General features: G+C 59.1%; 1 protein-coding gene across 6 annotated transcripts in view; it reads right to left on the bottom strand.

Annotated features, from left to right (window-relative positions):
• ARHGEF10L (Rho guanine nucleotide exchange factor 10 like) overlaps positions 1-13,298 on the bottom strand; it is a 154,007-nt gene that overhangs the window by 122,265 nt on the left and 18,444 nt on the right. For 4 of the 6 annotated variants that reach the window (XM_036025388.1, XM_036025390.1, XM_028512202.2 and 1 more), the window contains one exon: positions 5,092-5,211. The exons of the other annotated variants lie outside the window; for them this stretch is intronic. The gene's annotated coding sequence lies outside the window, so the exon portion shown is untranslated. Of the gene's footprint in view, positions 1-5,091; positions 5,212-13,298 lie in introns of those variants that run through there. 6 annotated transcript variants of the gene reach the window in all.

Genomic DNA, 13,298 nt, shown 5'->3' with positions numbered 1-13,298 from the left:
ACCCCCCGCCGCCAGGTGTGGAGCTGACACCCCCTTGTGCCCCACCCCCAGCCGCCTACGGAGTCACCCCCGGCTCCTGCTGCGCTGCCGGCATCTCGGGGAAGCAGCCTTCACGCATCTTTCGGACCCACCGGTCCCGTTGGGCCTTGGAAGACTGTCATCTGAGAGCCCGAGAAGGGGAGTCCATTTATTGAGCAGCTGCTACACGCCAGGGGCTCTGAGCACCGCACCCCTTGGCCCCACACTGACCCTATGACATAATAGGGGTAACGACTCCTCTCCTGCAGGGAGCCGCTCGGGTGGAGCCAAAGGCGCCTGCCCAAGCTCACGCGGCTAATAAGACCCGCACTCGAACCCAGATCCTGAGGTCCCCAAACCTGTGTTCTCAGCCCTGCTCCTGTGGCAGCTCCCAGAGGACAGAACCGGTGGCTGGGCCCCAGGTGTCCCCGTGGTGCCTAGTACATGGTCTCCAGGCAGAGGCCTCTTTGGCCAGCTGGCAGTCACTCCCCAACCCCGGCTTAGGCTCCAGGACAGCCCGGCACATCACGAGTGGGTCCAGCTCCCCATGTTCCCGCCTCACTGCACTCGGGTGTCCTGTGCCCGGCCCGGCCTTCCGGGGACCCCAAAGCAGCCTATATCCGCTTTGCAAAAGAAGAATCGGAGACCAAGGCTCGAAGGAGCCAGAAAGCGGATCCCAGCACCTGTGGCACGCGGAGCATCCTGTGTGGCCCCAACAGCAGCACGGATACCACTGGGGGTCCGAGGGGGGAAGGGAGGGGCTTTGCAGGGAGACCCTCCTGGCTCCGACCCCAGACCCACCCTGTAAGCCTGAACAGGCCCCCCGCCCTCTCTCTGTCTCTGCCTCCTCCTCTGCTGAAAACCAGATACAGCAGCCCCGGACCACCGGATAGCACCAGTGAGCAAATGCCGTCACCCGGCGTGAGGCAGGCACCCTGTTTGCCCCTGGAGGGAGCCTGCTCATCCTGGCCATCAGCTGGGCAGGGGCTCGGAGCCTGGCAGTGCCCCAGACAGCCAGCCCAGGCAGGTCTGCACTCAGGGCTAGACTTGCGGAGTTAACCTTTATCTGCTTATGACCCACATCTTCTGGGGCATCGGGTATGCCTGGCTCACTCAGCCTTGAGAACTCAAACCAAGCAGGGAAATGAGGAGGAAGGGCTCTTGCACCTGGGACAGGTGTCAGAAACCCTGGTCTCTCCAGGCCACCCAGACCCAGGCTGGCCAGGAGAGGACGGTCCCTTGCCCGTGTCCCCGCAGACCAAGTGTCACCGTCCACTCTGCAGCACTGGCTCTGGATTCCGGGAGCCCCCCTCACCTGATGACCGGTTTTCACATGGTCCCAGAAACCACTGAGAGCACGGGAGGCTGAGGGCTGAGGCCCCACAGACATGAGACAGAGCCCCCGGGTCTGTGGGCGGTTGAGGTGGCGGCCACACCCCCCTCATCAAACGAAAATTTCGCTCTAGCTGTTTAGACCCACGTTTTCTGACTTCAGGAAGAAGCCCAGGACTGAGAAGGAACCTCCAGCAACTGTCTGGGGCATCAGTCCCCCTTCCACGGAGGAGAAACCGGCCAAGCCTCTCATTAGTGGGAGACACAGCGGGGATTCGAACCGGGTCTCCTGGCCCCACGACCGATCAACACCGCACCTCCACAGCTCCATGTCCCCACTACTGCGCATCGGCCGTTCACCGAGGACCAGGCACGGCTCTGCGAATTTTACACACAAGTGCCTTCACCGCCCCAAGATGCGGGTGAGGGGGAGGCTGCTACCACCTGACGAGCTGAGAAACCGAGATGAAGCACAGGGCGGCTGAGACACTTGTCCCAGGACACACAGCCAACAAGAGGTACAGCGAGAATCAGAACCAGGCGGTCTGACTCCAGGGCCACCACTGCATGGACTCCACCCCACAGGACGCTGTCCCCTCCCCCACAACATGCACAGGCAGAGCCCGAGTTGCAGGATAGACCCGCCCCTGTGGGAAGGAGCCACGGGCTGGCCACGTTTCATGAGCGCAATGGCTCTGGTCCCAAGCGAAGAGCTAGAGGCCCAGGAGCCCGAGGAAGGTGGGGGCTGGGAAGGCCCCTTTGTCCGCCCTCCCCGCTCTCCCCCCAGGCCGAGGGAGCCTGGGTGACGGTGTCATTCCCTCCCTGCACCCTGTCCAGGGACCCGCAGAGCCAGAAGCTCCTCGGTGTGGCTTGGAAACGGTGCTGCCTACTGGGAGAACCAGCCACCCGCCCCTCTGAGCGCCTGATGCTCTGGCCTGGGATCATTTGCTTTGTTCCCTGACTCCCCCACTAGACTGTAAGTCCCTTGAGGACGGGGACAGTGCCTCTCATTTCTGTCTCTCTGGCACCCAGTGCAGTGCTCAGCACATGGTATGGACTCAAGAGATGATGGGATGCTGGATGGGGGTGGGTGAGGGGATGGGTGAACGCATAGATGGGTGGGTGGGTGGATGGGTGAATAAATAGATGGATGGGTGGGTGGGTGAATAAATAGATGGATGGGTGGGTAGATGGGTGGATAAATAGATGGATGGATGGGTGGGTGGATAAATAGATGGATGGATGGGTAGGTGGGTGGGGATGGGTAAATAAATAGATGGATGGGTAGGTGGATGGGTGAATAAATAGATGGATGGATGGGTGGGTGGGTGGATGGGTAGATAAAAGAATGACTAAATAAATAAACAAACAATGGGATCCCACAGGTCATGACCAGAGGCCACTGGGCTCAGGACTCTCCTTCCATCTGGAGTTTCCTGGAGCTCAGCTACTGAGGAATCCCAGCTTCGCCCCAGGTAACTAGTCAGATCCAGCTGTTTTCTAGACACCTGGTTCCCCAACTTGGCCGAGAACCCCTGTGTGATCCCCGTCCAGGGATCCCACCCTTCGCCGGGCTGCAGCGTGGGTGACGCAATCCCCAAGTCCACGTCTGGCCTCACAGTCGCGTCCTTGAAGCCTTTCCCGGGGCTTGGGCCCCTGCAGGCCTCCGGGAGCACTTATTATGTACTCGACAAACAATGCACAAAAGGCCTGGGGAGCTTTTCAGGCACAGAGATTTCTAGGTCCTGGCCGAGATCTGCTGGTCTGGAGTCTCTAAGGGTGAAACTCAAGAATGCAAATTTTGTTCAAAAGCTTCCTGGCAATTCCGGTAACTGGCCTGGTTTGGGAAACGCCAGCTTGCAGGGAGGGGGAGTCCCCGGCTACCGAAGGCTGTGACCACAGATGAAGGCGTCTCAGAACACGGTCCAACAGCAAAGGACAGGCCAACTGCATTTTTTGTAGGGTGGTCCTTGACCTGTTGACTTCAGAACGGCCTGAGAGAGAGGAAGCCTTTTTTTAAAAAGCAGATTTGAAGCTCCTACCCCAGCCTACAAACTCAGAGTCTCTCGGGGGGAGGCTCCGAGAAGCTGCATCCTTAGCACACCTGTGTATACAGGTATAATGATTACGTACCATGGGTATAATCATCCCAGGTATAATGCGCACAAAAACATGGGTGCGCATTATACACGGCAAAATACGGTAAGTCGTGACACGGATGAAGAAAGTTGGGGACTAAGAGGGGTCGTGAACCCAACGTCACGGGCCAGGAAGCGGGGATGGTGGGACTCGAGCGAGACAGTGTGCCTGGCGTCTGCCCTGGAGGCCGGTGCACTCAGCACTCGGTGAGATGACTCCTGCCACTCGTTTGTACTGTTGCTCTTCTGTCCTGATGGCGGGGCGAGTGGCCGAGAGGGGAGGCTGAGGACCCAGCTTCTCAAACCTCCTTCTGTGCCGGGACCGGCGGCAGAACCAGGAACAGAAGAAGAGTTGTGACCTGGGGCCAGTCACTAGCCCTCTCCAGACCAAGGTGTCCCCATACATAAAATTAGGACTTTGGGATCCAAGTTAGATGATCCCAAAAGGCCCTCCCAGCGCTAAACGAGTCTCTGACTCCATCGTCCCATCCTCAGCTTCCCTTTCTCTCCCCACCAGTCACAGCCTCTCTGGATCCCGAGCCCCCTTCCTGTGAGCAGCTGAGGCCTGCACTCGGCCACACTGTCCCTTCACCATCCTCACTGGAACCCAGGTGCCCGGTTCGTAATCCGTCGCTCTTCCCGAGGCCCCAGGGGAGCGGAAAGAGCAGGGGCCAGGAGTCCGGATGCCAGAGTGCTCGCCCCGAGTCTGCCCCAAGTGGCTCTGAGACGATGAGCAAAGGGCTTTAGGCCCGCTGGAGTTCCAAGGCTCGGGATAAACCTGGAAGAGTGGGACTAAGTCAGATGCCCCCAAGCGGGGGAGGGCTGAATGCTGGGACCCCGCAAGACTCTGTTGGTAATTTGCCAAGGAAAGGCTCAATGGAACACGGGGTTTCCAGAAAAGTCTCCCGAGTCAGACAGATCAGGCCTCCGGTTCTGCCATCTACGAGCTGTGTGACTCCAGGGAAATTACTCACCCTCTCTGTTCCTCAGCTGCCCTGTCTGTTAAGTGATGATAACAACCATATATACCTCACGAGATCACCACGAAGAATTTGAAAGAAGACAATGCATGCTATGCGGCACACTCCAGGCCCTCAGTGAACACGGTTGTTTTCAGTCCTTTGGAACCACATTTCCTATTAACCAGACTTCACAGAGAGACAACCGCGACGGCAAAGGGGCAAGAGAGCTGCCCGAGGTGCAGGGGCTCATCGGGGACAGGTGTCTGGGAGCGGCCGTCCCTCCCTCCCGGCCCCGGAAATGGGGCCTTGGCCTGGCGTCTGCACAACACACCCACCATGCCCGGCGAAGACGGCCCCCCTCGCTGGCCTTGCGTGAAGCAGGTCCAGGGTCAAGTCCTGGCCCGGCCCCAGAAAGTTCTCTAACCACTCGCCGGGGAGGCCACCGGGGCCCAGGAAAGCGTTCCCGTGACCCACGGGGCTCTGGCTCCGAGGAGGGCCCACGCCCACTTCCCAGCAGCAGCCCAGAGGTGCTGCCTGTTCTCCGGGGCTGCCAAAGGGCAGCGGCCGCAGCCACAGGAGGACTGAGGACGGTGGGACGGTCACCCGGAGCCCCCAGGGAGCCCCTCCCTGGGGTCACTCACCACCCTGCTTCTGCCCCTGAGACTTGGGCCACTTTCCTCAGGGGCCCAGTCCCAGCCTGGATGCCCTGTTATGCTGTGTGACCTCAAGCAAGCTGCTTAACCTCTCTGAGTCTCAGGAGCCTTTTTAGAAAAAAAGAAATGAGCAGAATTTAAGAAGACTAGGGAAGCAACAGAGTTTGCAGAATGACCTAGGAATCAGAGCCTCCAAAGGTCTCCCTGAGGTTTCCCGTCCCTTCCAACCCTGTCTCCTCCACGGACGAAAGGTTCTGATCTTGCTCCTCACTATCTGCAAATACTCTCTGGGCTCCCTGTGGCCCCCAAGATAAAGCGCTCCCAGTGAGGTGTTCAGCACCCTTCAGCAGCACCCACCCCCCACGGCCCCGTCCCTGACAGGGCAGGGCCTAGGACTCGCTCACCTGCAGCCTTTGCCCGAGGGCGATGCTCCCCCTTTCCCCGAACTGACTGCCTCTTGGCTGCTCTGCTCAGACAAGCTCCCCCGGGGAGCTTCTCTTTCCCCCTCCACGCCTGGGCCAGGCGCTTTGCACAGCTAACTGTCCGCCTCCCCCAGCAAGAAGCGGGGAAGCACCTTTTACCTGTCCCTGGCTCCTCACCTGGTACCGGCTCCGTAAAGAAATCTATGCCGGACCCTGGCTGGCGTAGCTCAGTGGATAGAGCGCAGGCTGCAAACCAAAGTGTCCCAGGTTCGATTCCCAGCCAGGGTACATGCCTGGGTTGCAGGCCATAACCCCCAGCAACTGCACATTGATGTTTCTCTCTCTCTCTATCTCCCTCCTTTCCCTCTCTAAAAATAAATAAATAAAATCTTTAAAAAAAAAAAAAGAAACTTCATATAAAAAAAAAAAGAAATCTGTGCCGGATAAATATGTGTTGGGAAGAGAGGAATGCCAGGACAGACAGACAAAAACAAATTACTCCTCGAGCTTCGGTCTCCTCCCTGCCAACCAGGAATGCTGTGGGAGAAGTAGCCGGACAGCTGGGTGGGGACCCGCACCCCCCCTCCTGCAGCCGGCGTGCCGGCTGGGTGGCCTCTCCCCTGTGTAGGGTGAGGCCAGCAGCAGCACCCACGCCTTGTTGTGAGGATGCAGTGAGCGAGTCCCCCGGGAGTGCCCGGCGCAGTGCCCGGCGCATGGAGGTCATTTCCTGCACTTCACGCCGAGGGAGAAACGGGGCCGGCTGCACTGGCTTCTGCTGCAGGGAACCGGGTCTCCCGACGCCAAGCTCCCCGCTGGCTCGGGAGCCCACCATGCCCGCCAGCACCAGCCCCGCACCCCGGCAGCCCAGTGCCCTGGAGACGGGGCCTCGCCGCGCCACCTCAGACGCGACGCTGACCCCACTGAGCCCGTTCCCTCTTCTCGAGAAAGGAGGGCTATGAAGCACCTGTTTCCATCATTTGGGGGACCCGGACACCTCTGTTCCTCCTCGTAGTGGCTGCACGTGACCTCTCCTGGGGTGGGCAGTTTTGACTGGACTGTACCCCACACTCCTCCCCCCGTCAAGATGTCACTGAGAACTGTGAGGCTATACAATGAGACTGTCCCCAACCTCCCCTCACGGGCACCCCAAATCTACCCCAACTTCTCCCACTTCCTAAGAAGCACCGTTAGTTGCTCCCCTAACCCACCGCCCCGCACTGTCACACTGGGTGATTCCTCCTCTCCCCTCTGCCTAAACGCCGGCTCCTGCCGCTGCCCACTCGGAACAGGCTTGGCCACCAGCACGAACCATTCTCCCAGGTCCCCCCCACTTCCCCTGCAGCTGAGACATCTTTTCCCAGCCCCCCTTCACCGCCCAGACTCTCAGCAGCGGTCTACACACGCTGCCTTCTCCTTCCCCGCCTCCCACCCCCGTGACCCTCTCCCACTTCTCATCGGAGCCCCGCCCTTCCCGAAAGGCCCAGGCGGCCTCGGCGGGGCCCACACCGTCTCTGTCTCGGCCGACACGAGCTCTCGCGGGCCTGCGGCCCTGCTGGCCACAAGCTCCTTTCTGAAGCAGAACCCCATGTGGGCTGCCCAGCGCCCCTGTTTCACACCCCCTCCCGAGGCCGCTCCTCCTCCTCCTCCGCCTGATCTCTGGGCGTCCCCCTGCCCCATCTCCGTGCTGACCGCGCCCGAGGCGGACTCTCAGCCCAGAGGCCCCCAGTCATTCCCGTCCCAGCACAACTCACTGTGGGCCATTGTGAATGCAAAGGGACAACACAGCAGACCCGACAAGCTTGGGGGCCACCGGGCAGGGCTGACCCACTCAGCAGACGAAAGCAACCACACGAGACGGTCTGCTCTGGTCAGAAACCCCTCACCGGGCGGGTGCAAGGCAGGAGGTCAGATCCCAGGCCCACAGCCTCCTCAGCAAGGGGCCCACCTTTGCCTGGAGCGAATACTGTCCGTGGTTCTTACGCCTCCAGGGGAAGGATGCGTAACTTCACCATTGCAACATACCTGTGTGCAACGGTGACGTGGTTTTCCTTCCCAGACCCCGGGGAGGCACGGCCACCGCACCAGCGCACAGGACCGCCACGCTCCCCCTGGCCGGCTCGGGGCCGGCACACCGTCTGTGTGAGCAGCAGGTGCCAGATGCCCGCTCTCCTGCACCCACCGGGCAAAGGCAGTGCTCCACAACATGTGCCTCTCCATTCCCCTCCTAATCCAGTCCTAGAGGGTGCCCCGCCATGCCGCCTTCTTCCGCCCCCCAATCTGCCGCCCGTGGATTCCTTGTGACCTTCGCTACATTTTGCCTTTGACCCCAAACCGGGGGTTTGACCTCGGAAACGCTACCGAGCCATCCTCCCGAGCACTTTCTCAGCCTGCTGGGAGCCTGTGTTCTCAAAATCCCGGCTCAAATAAACTCTTCCAAAACTCTCCTGTAGGTTGCAATTCTGCCACTGATAACATGCAGTTACTTCATCATCCTGAGTGATCTGTTCGGTTTTTGTCCCCACCCCCGCCATCACATAAGACCCACAGGGCGGGGCTACTGCAGGCCGGCCAGCTCGCTGACATCACGCAGCTGATGACGCCGCGCCCTTCCAGGGGCCAGGCACCGTCCAGAGCGGCCCCCTGGCACCCCCTCGTCCGATCCACACGACACCCGCCACAGCTGCTGGTCCTGTCCCCGTTTGACAGAGGAGGAAACTGAGGTACAGAGGGGCCACAAGTGAGTTGTCCAAGGACCCGCACAGAAAGAGGCCCAGCAAGGAGCAGGGACCCACCTACCCCACCCCACCCCCGAGCCCAACACAGGCCTGGCCCCTTGTGAACCCTGAACAGACACTTTGCCAAATGGGCCAATCAATCATCAAATTCAACAAATGACATGCACCTCAGTATGGAAAGTGTGGTGGGACAGAGGGTGATCTTCATTTTCTGTTCTCTGCATTTTCGAAGTCTTCTTCCAAGGCCGCGGAGCGCGCACATAATTTAAAGAACAATAAACCTTTATTTCTAAAAGGAAATCAGAGGTTCGGGGTAATGTCTTAGTCCAGGGATATTTTTCTTCAATTTCAGAGACTGTCATTCCTGTCCTTAATTTAAACCATTGTTTTTCTAGGGAAATTGAATAACAAGCCCGTATTTTTAAAGCTCTCTCCAAGTCTGTCCACTTCAAACAATGGAGAGGGCGGGTAACGAGGGCGGCTCCCCTCCCCAAGTGCTCAGGCCTGGGAGGCAGGGTGCATGCCAATCAGGCAGCTGCTGTGTTGGATGGGGCGGGGGCGGGGCGGGGGGGTGGTCTGTAGAGGCCAGGAGGCCAGGATCTCCAAAAGAAGGGGCCCAGAGCCACAAATGCTGCCTTGCCTACGGCCCCGTACGCCAACCAATGTGGGCAGAGGCCCCCCCAAACCTCCACACTGCCCTGAACTGCCGGCACCCCTTCACAGAAGGTGGTGGTGAGGCCTGGGCCAAGACCCCGCTCTCGACAGACAGGCGGGAGGGCAGGTGAACCCCTGGGCCTAGGCAGGGGGCTCAACGCCTGGCTCGAACCCACAGGGGCCCAACCTGTGCTTCTGGCCAAATGGTCAACTGTCCTTCCCTGCCTCCCACCCCACGTGGCCACTGCTGCCAGGGGACATCCAAGGCACAGCCAGGCCAGGTCCCGGAAAGGGTGGCACTGCCCTAGGAGGCAGGGCTGGGGGCTGGGACTGTGGGGCAGACAGAACAAGGTTGGCCGGGGCTGCCTCCACCCCTCAAACGGGTGTGACCTAGACAAGCAAGGGGACTGACCTGGGCCTCCGTCCGCCTCGAGGGAGCAAACCGGAGATGACCACACGACCCACCTGTCGGGGTGCCCGAGGACTGAACAAGCTCCCTCGGGCCCCACGCCCGCCAACGTGCCTGCGCTCCCTCAGTTAGAGCCGTTAGCACAGCCCTCTCCATAAATACGAGCATTATTATTAGCGCTTTCCTGAGAGCAGGCCCAGGAGCCCATTTGGGCCCTGGGGTTCTATTCTAGGCCGTGACCCTAAACCCCAGGGCAATGCACCCAGCTAAGTGGGTAAGAAAAAAAACACACGGGTCAATTTCAAACAAAGAACGGCAAAGTGGGCTGAGATCACAGACCACTGGTGGATCTTCCCTCCCTCCCCCCTCAAAGGGAAGAGGGGAAAAGGGACTAAAGGAAGGAAGATAGGAATTTAGAAAGGTTCACTACCTACTTTGAATCCTACCACGTACAAACACAGTGACCTTGGAGAAGTCACACCACCGAAGACTCAGTCTCCTCGTCAGTAAGACGGGATGACAGTGTCTACCAGCGGGATTGGCGTGGCGACGAAATGACTGACGCACGAAACTTGTCTGGCACGTCCAGGCATAGAGGGACCATGAGTCATCTTTAAAGAAAGAAGCTCCCAGCCCTGGCTGGTGTGGCTCCGTGGATTGAGTGCTGGCCGGCGACCAAAAGGGTCACTGGTTCAATTCCCAGTCAGGGCACATGCCTGGGTTTCGGGCCAGGTCCCCAGTTGGGGGCGTGTGAGAGGCAACTGATTATGTTTCCCTCCCTTCCCCTCTCTCTAAAAATAAATTTAAAAAAAGAAAGGAAGAAAGAAGCTCCCAATTATTAAATGAAAGGCAGAAGTAACCAAAAACGCTAGAGAACCTATATACCAGTTACTTTTATCTTTGATTTTTCTAGTGTTATTGGCGGGGGAGGGGGTGGGGGAGGGGCAGTAGACCCACCCTTCCGATCCTGCTTTGTTCAGTCTGATATTAAAACGGAAATCTTTTTTGAGAATCCACCTGCCACAGATGCTGGTGCTGAAATAGTAGAAAGCTTGGGGGAATAACAAGAAATTACCAACAAATCTTAAAGAGGTGCAAGGGAGGGTGACCCGGGGAGGGTGACCCATACAACACAGCGCCTCTAGCAGGTGAGGTCTGGCAAGACCCCTTTGCTGGCACCCAGCAGGTGCTGTCCCCTCTGACATGGGGAAGGTTCAGCACCTGCTATGACCCCCAAGCCAGGCTGAACTCCCCAACAGCTCATGCCTCTGAGCCTTCGCAGGTGCTGTTCCCTGGATCCAGACCCTTCCCCTCTCCCCACCCCATTCTCCTGCTCTCACGCCTCCCCTGTACATACCCGCACATGTGTCCATCTCCCAGAGCTCACACATGGGACGAGAACTATGGCTCTTGGAAACAGATGTCCACTCCACAGTCCAGCTCTACTCTCCCACGCTGTCCCTGAACCTCTACGGACAGGTCCCTCCCGTCCACCGTGACCTAAGCCTCCTCCAGACCGCACCCGCGACCCAGGTCCTGGGCATCACACCTCACCAGCCCTGAGTGATCTGACTTGCCCGCAGTCAGTCCTCAGACACCACCACCGCTCTGCTGCCCAGATGCCCCGGTCCCCTGACCGTGCTTATTGAATCAACGGCAAAGCAGGCTCTCAATTAACGGGATCTCATCCTCCTCCCATTTCCCCTCTTCATGGTGCATGGCCATCCATAACCCAGAATCCACAGGGAGAGGTGAAGTGAGGGCGGTTTACAGCCCCCACCCCGCAGCAGGCCCAGCCCAGCAGCTGCCCCTCTCGCTCTGCACCTCCGAGGGCCCCAGACCAGCCCTGAGGGGTGTCACGCCAGAACTTGAGCTCTGGGGGTGGGAGCTGTGCCTGAGTCACTCACTGCCGGATCCCCATGATGAGCTGATAAATTGGGGCCGGGGATTTGTGGGGAGGGGGCTGGTTTGCAGTGTTTGCCAATAATCTGTGGTGTGAATACTCTCACTACGGCCCATTACAAGCTACCGAGGCAACACCACCAAACACACAGTTAGGAAGAAATGTGTAGTAGCCACGATTATACAGTCAAGTGTTGCATAATGACGGGCTACGTTCTGGGAGATGCATCGTTAGGCCACCGCATCCCTGTGCGAACACCCCAGAGGCACTCGCACACACCTGGGGGCACGGGCCCCTGCACACCTGGCCAGACGGTGCAGCCACTGCTCCCAGGCTACAAGCCTGCACGACACGTTCTTGTGCTGACTGCCGCAGGCAATTGTAACAATAGTGTTTGTGTATCTAAACACAGAAGAGTTACAGCAAAACATGGTGCAGGTGACTTTTTAAACGGAGCACCTGTAAGCGCAGCACGGTAAGTGCACCAGGGCCCTCACCGTCGACAGGGCCCACAGGCCCGGATGCTGCTCCAGGGAGTCGGCGGGTGAGGGGTGCGTGAGTGGGGAGACCCAGGATGTCCCTGGGCACCCCTGGAGACTCTGTAACGCTGGCCCACAAGCCCCCCCGCCCGCTTCCTCCTGACAGGGTCGGAGGCGGAACCTCGGAGCTGCCCCCTGAACAGGGAGGCGGGCTGGACCGACAGGGCACACGGGGGAGAGACGGGCTGGTGGGACGCAGAGACCGCGTCGGTGGCCGTCAGGGGGGAGTGGGGGGGGGCCGAGGGTCAGCGGGAACAGGAAGCTAAGACAGAAGGAGAGGAACACCGGGGACTGTCGTGGCCCTGCGGCCTGGCTGCTGCCCGTGGGAGCAGTGGGCAGATCGAGGAGCTCTGTGGTGTGTTCAGGAAAAGGGGATTTAACACAGGGAGGGTGTAGACCTGAGGACCCACCATTTCGACTTCGGGATTTGGTTTTGGCTCCATCCACCCTGCCGGGCACAAAAGGCTCTCTCCGGTGTTGAACCGGTGGGAGAAATAAGACGTACCTACACTTTACACCACTGCAACCGAAATATTTCCACGTGCAGGGACAGGCTGGCCCCACGTGGCCACAGGCAGCCTTTACTAAAGCGGCGGTGGTGCCCGGGGACCTGTGTCCTCGTACGGGGTCTCAGGTCCCCAGCGGAGGCCTCACAGCCCTGGTCTCCGAGGACACCAGCCGGGGCTGGGGGCCCAGAGCGCCCTCCGCACACGCAGCGCCGGGGGACGGGCTCCCCTGTGCCGAGCGGGTGGGTGCCCGGCAGCCTGGGCTGCGGCCCTGTGGCTACGCCCTCGGAATGGAACGAGGTGCTGTGAGCGCCAGGGGGTCTGCTGCCCGGCCTCACAGACACGGCCCGCCAGAGAGAAGAGTCTGCCTGAAGCACGAACCCTCCTATCCTCTATAGGGCATTCAGTTCCGTTCTCGTCTCTTCGGACCGCCACTGTGGGTGCAGTCTGTCATTGACCGAAAGCTGGTTACTAGCCACACAAGGGGGACCCCCCCAAACCTGGAATGTACTTATAAAACATCGTGCACTTATTCTCACATGTTTCAGCTTCAGTCACCCTCAGTGGCATCCATGGGATGGCACACACCTGTCCAGACATTTTCCCCCTGCTCAAGCAGTGTGTGAAGGGGTCAGTTCTGATGCCTTTTAGCGCTTCTGCCATTTTTTGTTTCACCTCTTCTCCGTTGGCAAAACGTTTCCCTGTGAGGACTTTCATCATCCGGGGAAACGAGAAGAGTCGCTCGGGGCAAAATGAGGTGACAAAGGAGGGTGGGGCAAGGGGGTAATGCCCTTTTTTGATCAAAATCTGCCGAACGCTCAGTGCACTGTGGGCAGGGGCACCCATAAATCACCCACATGAAACGAGCAAATGCGTTGAAAGACTCTTAAAAAAACTCACCGAAACCAAACGCAGCCTCTCAGAACCACGCCAGCTGGTACACTGACACAGATGGGTCCCTAGAACACTCACCTAGTGGGGGGAAGCCTGTGTTACAAAGGGCCCACCTTTTCAGAAGTTAACTCCA

Source organism: Phyllostomus discolor, chromosome 5, assembly GCF_004126475.2.
Source record: "Phyllostomus discolor isolate MPI-MPIP mPhyDis1 chromosome 5, mPhyDis1.pri.v3, whole genome shotgun sequence".
In the NCBI taxonomy this organism is placed as follows: domain Eukaryota; kingdom Metazoa; phylum Chordata; class Mammalia; order Chiroptera; family Phyllostomidae; genus Phyllostomus; species Phyllostomus discolor.
Note: the sequence above shows the minus strand (reverse complement) of the source record. Positions and strands in the feature narration are given on the sequence as shown.